Raw genomic sequence first — 9,608 nt, forward strand, 5'->3', positions numbered from 1 at the left:
CACGCTTACGAAGAAAAAATAAAGCTAATGTGTTCAGGAGGCGTGCGCGACGTGCCTTCTTCCCCCGTGCCACCCCCCCCCCCCCCTTAGCTTCCAGCGCATTCGTGGGGCGAAAGAAGAGAGAAACTAATTATAACGTGAGACAAATCTTTGTAGCTCAGCTCGTACAGGACAGATTCTAAAAATTTTTTTCTGCGTTCGCTGCGTGAGGCAATAGGTTCCTTTAGTGAAGTCAATCCATGGCTAATGAAAAATGATGCAGGGCTCCTTTGCACTCAGCAATTTTTGTCCGTGAGCGATGAACTGTCCATGCTGTTTCTATTCGATCCAGCTCAGCCCAGAATTGGACAGGTTTTACGCGGTTCACAGGAGCCACCTTCAAACCAGAACTTAGACGAACCCGGTACAACTGAGCCTCATGTTTCCGGAAGTACACCATGGAAGTATACATTTAAAATGCCTGCGCTTGCTTGCCCAAGAACGCCAGTGCCGCCGAAGGAGTCATTCGTCCTGCAAATCAGTTATGGGGAATCCCGCAAGGTGGCGCAAGGGTTAAGAAACGGAAAATTGACAACCACCCGTTTGTAGCACGATGCACCGAGGAAAATTCGAGTTGTCGATAAATTCGGCCTCGCGATGTCGATTGCTAGATTCCTAGTTAGCTCAATTGGTAGAGCGACGACCCCAGGGAGGCGTTGATCCCGCGTTCGAACGCCGGACAAGGACGAATTTTTCGGTGACTGAGAGGCTATGTTGCTGAGAAATCGCTACGGATTTCCTTGTGGCTTCGTACTACAAACGGGTGGTTGTCAGTTTTCCCTTTCTCAATCCTTCCGCCACCTCGCGCGATTCCGCAGAACTGATTTGCAGTATGTGTCCATGTGCTTCGAGTTTTCGATGAATTCGCCTTTGCGCTGCCAATTGCTAGATTTTGCTTAGCTAAATTTGTAGAGCAGCCATCCCGGAATGGTGTTGCGGGGTTCGAACCCCGGAGCACGACAACTTTTTAGGTCACTAAGAGGCTATATTTGTGAGATATCCGTGTGAAATTCCGTGTGGTTTCATGCCCCACGCGGGTGGTTCTCAATTTTGCCTTTCCTGGCTCTCGATTGTCCGAGCCAGCGTCGGGAGCTAGACACACATCTACGAATAAGAGTTGCGCAGGTGAAACGCCAGCGCTGGCAGTCACATGCAGCGCGCTCGGAGCAGCAAACAATAGAAAAACAGTACAAATGAGACCATGCAATAAAAATACATAACGGCGATACAAATGAGATAATCAGAAGAAAAGAGCAGAAAACAATGTAAAATATTCCATAATCACAGGGAAAGAACAGAAAAGAACAAAAAATAAATAAATAAACACATGAAAACTAAAAAGAAGCGAAAAGAACAAACATAAGGGAAACAGGCGTGTCAATGCTCCGCCGTTCGTGGAGCTTTCAGATGAGGTGAAACTGCCTTTCATTTTTTTAACACGAAAGCGTTTTATGCCGGGGTCCACCGAGACTTCAGTGACGTATTCCCATCACGGAAACGACGTCAAAAAACGCACACGATCAAATGGCAAAAAAAGTTTCATCAACGGGAGTCGAACCCACGACCGATGCCGGGCACGCTATCCACAGCGCCATGGTCACACTCTCTAGGGAGTTTACAAACGCGCCTTTTATACCTCAAACATTCCTCTGACAGTGCTCTTGGTCTGCGGGGTGCTCTCACCGTCTGGGAGGGGTAAAGTGAAGTAATGCACTATTAGCTCCGGCAACGCATCGTTGCTACGCGTTTTCAATAGAAGTGCAATTTTGCCAACGCCTTAACATACCGCTAGGCGGCGCCCTCAACCCAAGTCTCGGCCTCGCTCATAGCATCCATACATATTAAAAAAATCCCCCGCACCTCCACGAAGGGGATCGTGAGGAAATGCGAATGCATTTGAATGCATTTGGGTGCACCCGATGAGTGTGCCATTAAATAATGAAGAGAGACAAGGGTCTGCACGTAGAGGCGTAATGCTCGAGTTGCGTTGTGTTATACTTCGTCCTAGTGGTATCGTTGCCGCGAGAGTTTCGACTTCACCGACTTCCATCGTTATCAAGACACCAAAGCGCGCGCTCCCTGCCTGATATATATAGGTCCGAGCGCGAAGAGGAGGAGCGCCCGAGCTCTCTCTCCACCGAGCGAGCTCTGCGATGCGAGCGCCCTCACCGGGTACACCCCTCCTCTCCCCTACCCTCCACTGCTCCGCGATCACACGCCCGCGTGCTCCTCCTCTCCCTTATCTCCGCCGATCACCACCTGCTCCGGTTGCTAGGCGCGGCGCAGCTGTTGCTAGGGGCGAGGAGGAGCGCGCGCGGAGAGATGTGTGCGCACGCCGGCCAGGGACGCAGGACAACCCCCGACTAAGAAATGCACTCGCATTTAAAATAGCTCTGCGACGCGCGCCTACGATGACTGGATGTAGCACCGCGTTCCCCGCTTACGCTCACCCCGAGGAAATTCGCGGCCGGGCTAGGGGCAGACACGACGAGCGTTGCGTTTCCCTCTAGTCCCGCCGTGGCGTTCTATAACTAACATGCGGCGGGATGCCGCATGCCCAAGAGCTGCGTCCAGTCAGCGACACTCTTCTGGCTGTCACACCGCTTTCTCTGATTGCACTCTCACCGTTAACTATTACAGCTACCACAATGTTTTGATTATTACTTGATAATGAACGTTAGTCGTCGGGAAGGAGATGTGCTATCAAGCGTCAATGTGGGTGCATCCACGTTAAACTGTACTATAGCTGCCAAACAGCAATTTACATTGGGCAAGCTCCCTTATATCAATGCACTGTAAACAATCAACTACTTCTGTGAAGGCACGTTTTACTTTCGTGTTATACCGATTCCTATAATGGACAATTTAACCATGTTTTTCAGTTTCCTTCTTCCTCTGACGTCTGGTCTCCAGGTCAGAGCCATTCGTTTCTCCCGGTCATTGAGAATACGGTTGCTCATTAGTTTTCTAGACCATTGAACCGTATAATAAATTTTATTTCTTTAGAGGGTTGCTCTCCTGACTCATCAATCGTGCAAAGACCATTTGAGCTGTTAAGAAAGGTGATACAGGTACTTTTAAAAAGGGTATGCCTATATTTATCTCTTAAAATAGCTGGCGTTTTACGTGCCCAAATGACAATATCATTATGAGAACGCCGTACTGTAGGGCTGCGGAAATTTCGACCGCCTAATGTTTTTCCATGTATGCCTCACATCTGCGCAGTGCACGGGCCTCTGGCATTTCGCCTCCATCAAAGTGCGAGTGCAGCATAATTCTGTACCGTAATTTAGTAAAATGACTGAAGATATGTTTGTTAAGCACCTTAAAACTTACCTGCCAAGGTGCATTAAAATAAACCTTCCTAGTTTACTTATCTTCATGGAAACAGCGCTAACCATATTTTACTTCGTTTGACTGACCTCAACAAACATCGCATTAAAAGTTATTGGTAGCTTCTCACATTAGCATTTTCGGGTATAACGAAAACCTTAGATATGCCCAATCATTCAGTTCTATTCAGTGAGCAACATTTATATGGTATCACCGGACGTGTTGTACATTTCTGGAGAGTTTTCTGCTTAACTGACAAAATGTAGTATTTACTGCTGGAACTTACCCCAGCACTAAGACTACGAATCAAGGTGTTTCCCAGGGGTCCATTCTTGATCCCCTCCTATGTATCAGTTGCATTACCGACCTCACTAACGTAATATGCTCCGAACATTGCGCGATATATGATGAAAGCACCGCAGTATTATGCGGACAATACAGTTGTCTCTCTGATGTAAAAAAAATGAGGTGTGCTTCCCACTAGTGATGTCAACACTGAAGAAAGTGCGGTGCTGGACGGTCTGCCGTGTTTCTCATAATTTTTTTATTTTTCCTACCGCTCTTTATTTCTCGTTTTCTCTTGCCATCAGTTTTTTCTATCTGTCTACCTCTGTTTCTTTCTATTTCTGTCTTTCTCTATTTCTTCCACTTCATTTCTTTCTCTCTCTCTCTGCCTTCGCTCTCTCGCCTATCCATCAGAGTTATTATATCCCACGCCGGACGAATCGATGGATGTTCTCTGGGAGCGCAGCAGAAGATGCATCAAGTAGAGAACGAAGAGAGCGGGCACCGGTTCATATTGATGATAGTTTATGTTCGCTATGCACTATCTAATGCTGGGCTTAAACAGCTCCATTGTTAAAACTAAACGCTGTATTAAACGAAACTGCTAATAGCTAAGACCTAGGGATAACCGCTATGTAACCAAATTTACGCTTTTGCGACCCTGTCCCAATTTTTCGGTAACCCCTACTCCATATCGATGTGTCCTAATATTACATATTCTTGCTATTCTGTTTCTCTGTTTGTGTAGCTCTTATTTTTGTTTACATTAGTCCTACGTAAAAACAATGGCTTCTATCGGTATTCGTGCTCTAAATAAAACAAGGCTATGTTTATTCAATATTACATTACCAATTTTAACTTTTGTCTTTATCCACGGTCATTTAGGTGTTCCATGGCTACCTGAAGGAACACACGTCAGTCTTACAATGTATCAGTGCGAGAAATGCAGAGTCAATCAATACGTATTATATTGCTTGCCCCTTTCCATTGTAATCCTGTCCCATTTATTACACTCAAAGGCAAAACAGTGTTAAAAGGGTCCATTGGGGCTGCCGCGGGCTGATTGCGAGCTGCCGCAATCATTATTCTCTTTAAGGACTATCGGCCAATTGTCTAAACGTTAGTCGACATGCAGCGAACTGTTAGTCCCCACAGTTCACCTCAATAGACTAGAATTTAGTGCTCACATTTACACCTTACCACGCAACTGTTAGTCCCCACAGATCGCCTCAACGGACTAACATTTAGTCCTCACATTTAGAGCTTACCGGGCAACCGTTAGTTCCCTCAGTCGCACCTCGCCAAACGAACAGTCGGTCCGCTCAAATACTCGATTCGTATGAACTTCTTATCCCCAGTTCAAGTGATACATTATTCACCAGGGATGATTTTCTGCGGTTACTCTCCGGCGGGCTTAATACTTTTTCGCGTATTTTTTTTTTTGGCGGTGAGCAACAAATCACGCGGAAAAGAACGCGCGAAAAATATTTAGTTATTAGTTTATCAGTTTTTTCGCAGCCAATGCGACAACAAAAGACAAAAGTGAGACAATGAAACGTTTTATTTTTTTCTATGCATATGAAGTTTCTGCTTTATTTCATTGAATTCACTGTAAAATGTCTAATATGGGTCCAGCCACGTTGTGATATCTCGTACCATCCTTCTTGTGAAGCTGATCCAACAGATGACTGGCATTGCACGCCCCAGGCACACAGAATTCTGCACGTTGTTGGACAATGGGTGTCCCCGGCAAAGCACAAAATGATTGCAAATAGTCACACATGACAACGAGGATGAAGACACGCGCATGACAAATACGTGCAAGGTGAAATAGCAACACACTTCTAAAATATGGCATGCAAATAATTTCACCGCGATGTCATACATCATCAAAGACGCATTCGGAGCCACGTAGCGCGACAGCTCAAGTGCAGTAGCCGCAGCCATCACGCCGAGGCACCACCAACCACTCTGCCGCCAACGAGTTGGCGAGTTTTTCGCGAGCGGCGTCGTACAGTTTCAGCAAGCCCGTCAGCCGCCGCTGCTGCCAGCAAACTTCGAGCAGAAAAGCTAGAGAACGTGGGACCGCCGCCACGAACGGCGCCGAGCTGCTTGCGAGCGCGGGACGAGGAAGCCGACGGTAACGGCGTCCAATCTCTACAAAGTTCTTCGAGCGAGCGGCAGTACAGCGAACAAACGCGGCGGTGAGCTGCTTGTGAGTCAACGACGGGGAAGCGGAAGGTAATGGCCACCAGTTTCCGCTGAGTTCTGAAGCACAGCTAAAGTCGGACTGCTATAGCCCTCGCCAGCCCATGTCGTTGCACGTCAAGCGCGCGACATACCACCAAGGTCGTTGCCAGCCAACGCATAGCGTCTCGGACTAGTCGCAGCGCAGCGCCGATGCCTCTGCCCAATATTGCGAGCCCGCAGCTCATCTCCGCGGCGAACACTCGATGAGCGAAAGTCCGGGCGGCCAACGACAATGGTGGCCAACTTCCAGGCGGTCACAAAGAACAGGTGAGCTGACGCCGAATCCGTAATTGCTGGTGCATTTTGTGCTGGTGATATACAACACGATCGAGCCCGCTGCCGGCAACGCGATGAATTTCGCGCACGCAAGAGGTACGGCAAAATAAAGAATGGTCACTTGTCAAAGGATCCAGTGCCGATATCTGTCCAGAGTCAGATTGAAATCGTCGAGCCGATAGGCCTACTGTCTTGTCGGCTGCCATCCAGAGCCGGTGGCGACGCGGTGGCGTGACTACGCCGTAGATATACAGCGCCACGGCGCGACGTGTCGAGACCAGCTGCAGACTTCATGCGTGCGGCACTTCATGCGTCCAGCACCCCACGTTCATCCACAGATACGTGTGAGGCACCACGGCGTAGTTCCTTGATCGTCGAACTGTCCGGGCGCGACACAACCGCTCACACGCCACCACGAACACAAGTGGGAAGTCTGACCCAAGAGCGAGTAGGACGGTTAGTTCCCTTGGCAAAGGTTTGCACACGGCACGCATCCATCTGTAGTTGCTACTCGACGGTATATCCGTTCATCGCGCGCGCCTATTGGGCTCCTCTTTCGGGACATTTTGCCTTAGAGTGTAGGCAATATAACGTTTGATGTAATAAAAGGTTATTTGAATATAATTACATTTGTTGCTTATTTTAAAAAATCGTCAGCGCCCTTTAAACAACCATGCAAGAGTGTAGGCCGATCGTGTTCTTATTCTATACGTCACTAAATTTGTTCCTGTAAGCGTTTTTGCCCCGAAAGGGAGACACTAATGAACATTATGAAGTAAAAAGGGTTTCCCCACGAATGCTGTGAAGACATTGTGTTGCCGGCAGTTGTGTGGATGGTTGTCAAGGAGGTGGCTACTATAATTCTGCGTTTTCTACGATAGGCTGGTTTAATTAATGTATTGTGAGAACTACTACATGGTAAGAGTCGCTCATGCGGAGCAACTGCGGGCCAGGTTTTCCAGGTTAACGCCACCTGTGGCAACATCATCACCACCACCACGACTAATAACATTACCGGTCCATGTTGTGCGTTAGAAAGAAGTTTATTATTTCCGATACTTTCCTGATGCGGAAAATTCTCCGGCTTTATATGTGGCACCGAATTAGGAAAGCCCAGGATTTTTCGAAAAAAAGTGTTCGCTTTTTATACAACTTGTGTCATTTTATACAACTTGCACGCCACACGCCCCAGGCTTTTTGGCTACCGTCTCAACTATTTCCCAAAATATCTTGCTGATTTATTGCATTGAAAACAGTGAAGTTTTGGAATATGTTGAAAATATCAAATTTTTCGTCAGGCATGAACCTTGTGAATTTCTCATGTCATCAGAGTGATAGCTGTCAGAAAATTTATTCTGATCGTCGCGGTTTCGTTTTATTACCAAATTGGGCTTACATATAAAGGAAACGGGTTTGTGCAATGCGTCCGAACATAAAAAATTGCCGTGGCTTAGCTCGGCTATGCCAGGATATACGTAGCGTTAGCAAAGGCTCAGCTGATTATTCTTAGCTTTCTGTCTAGGATTATTAGCCTTCCTCTGTTCATTCTTCGTACGCTGAACCGCTAATTTCCAGGCAACTACTTCGGGATAAGCTTCTCTCCTCTTCTGCACCGTTGAGCAGCATTTGTGCTCTCCTTCTCCATTGAGTTACCCACCTGCAAATGCCAGTCAGAGGCGCTATCAAACAGCTCCAGCGCATTGTCACACGACGACTGCACAGCGAACGCGAATAGCTGCGCGACCGCCGGCGCCAGTGCCTCTGGCATGGCTACGACGTCACTCCTCTGGAATGCGCAGACCAGCAGCGCCGAGCCGCGCGCGGCGGTAGCGGAGAGCACGTGAGACGCCGGCTCCGGTGAGCCAGCTGTGTGACATCACTGATCCTCGCGCATGCGCAGCACGGCTCATGAGGATCCACGCGAAATCGGCTCCGGCTAGGCAAGTGTAGCTAACGCTACAAAAATATTTCTGGTATATTTCTGCCATATACGTCTCCAGAGATATTGCGGATTTTTGTTTTATATTCTATTATTGCGCTGTGTATGAATCACTGAGCACTCAATACTTACTCTACGGATGACATATTGCGTTGGACACGGTCAATATGACTTTGGCACAGATACGGCGTCGTTGTACTTACTCCTACAATTTCAGGGCACGTTGGGCATCTATCAGCTATTCTGAACGTCGTACGCAAGTCCATGTTACAACTAAACTCATTCAAATTTTACTTCCAGCACCGTAGAATACAATGCTGGGCCGGACATCAGCAGTTCCTGTGTACAACCGGACCCGTCGAAAAATTCATGTACTCACTACTTCTCCTGTACGGCAGTCAATAAAAGACGTACTGAGTTTTGTGGGACTCTGTTCTAACATGATAGCGTTCATGAAAGAATTCGCTCCACCACTCGCAAAGTGGGTGCATCGCAACTTCGAAAAAGCTTCTCGTGCATAATTGCTCCTGGCTTGAAGCATGCTACCCATTACATAAGGCACACACCTTAGTGCGCACATTCTGTTAAATACTCGTAGTGTTGGAAGTGCGCACTAGAGGCAGGATATCGCTATCGCGTTCAACTTTTAAAGGCGAAGCTTAAGCGTCCCCCAATTTTTGACGAAAGACGTGCATTTTAAATCGTGTTCCAAAAAAGCAGCCGCTGTTTCACACATTCCTTCAATTCAATGTACATCACCGGAATAGCCCGCTTTGGACCTGCTCGCTCCTGCAAAGGTGAAAACTCACGCTAGTGGTAACGGGATTGGAGAGGTACTAGCGCGACGCCAGCATGGCCACGATAGCAGTATCCCCTACGCTAGCCTCCTTCTCACCTTTGTGAGTGTCACTATTTCATTACTAATGAGCACTAACAGACAATAATGCCAAGGAAAGTATAGGGGACGTTATTAGTAGTAAATGTAATGTAAATGTGCAGAAAGGAAAGTGGACGAAAAGATAGCTTGCCGCGGGCAGGAACCGAACCTGCGACCTTCGAATTACGCGTCCGATGCTCTACCAACTGAGCTACCGCGGCGGCCATCCCCCCGTCCACTTTATGGGGCATATATAAGTATTTAAACGTGGAAGCGTCATTCAGCGCCGCCAGTAGCCATGACGGTGAGCGTGGAACACTTTTTCTCCGCCTTTTTGGCGTCACGTAGCACGTGAACTTATTACGAGCTGGCAGCTGACCAATAGAGCATCGGACGCGTTATTCGAAGGTCGCAGGTTTGGTCCCTGCCCGCGGCAAGCTATCTTTTCGCCCACTTTTCTTTCTTCACATTTACAATGCATTTACTGCTAATAACGTCCCCTTGGCAATATTAATGAGAACTAACAGACAGTAATGCCAAGGAAAGTATAGGGGGTGTTATTTGTAGTAATTAGAATATAAATGTGAAGAAAGTAAAGTGGACGAAAAG

The 9,608-nt window shown here is 47.5% G+C and overlaps 1 non-coding gene across 1 annotated transcript; it reads right to left on the reverse strand.

The window, feature by feature from the left end:
- Positions 1-9,147: 9,147 nt before the first annotated feature.
- On the reverse strand, positions 9,148-9,220 carry Trnat-cgu (transfer RNA threonine (anticodon CGU)). The gene has a single exon. It is a non-coding gene; the product is annotated as a tRNA-Thr (tRNA).
- Positions 9,221-9,608: the final 388 nt, after the last annotated feature.

The sequence above is a fragment of the Rhipicephalus sanguineus genome, unplaced genomic scaffold, assembly GCF_013339695.2.
Source record: "Rhipicephalus sanguineus isolate Rsan-2018 unplaced genomic scaffold, BIME_Rsan_1.4 Seq36, whole genome shotgun sequence".
Taxonomy (NCBI): domain Eukaryota; kingdom Metazoa; phylum Arthropoda; class Arachnida; order Ixodida; family Ixodidae; genus Rhipicephalus; species Rhipicephalus sanguineus.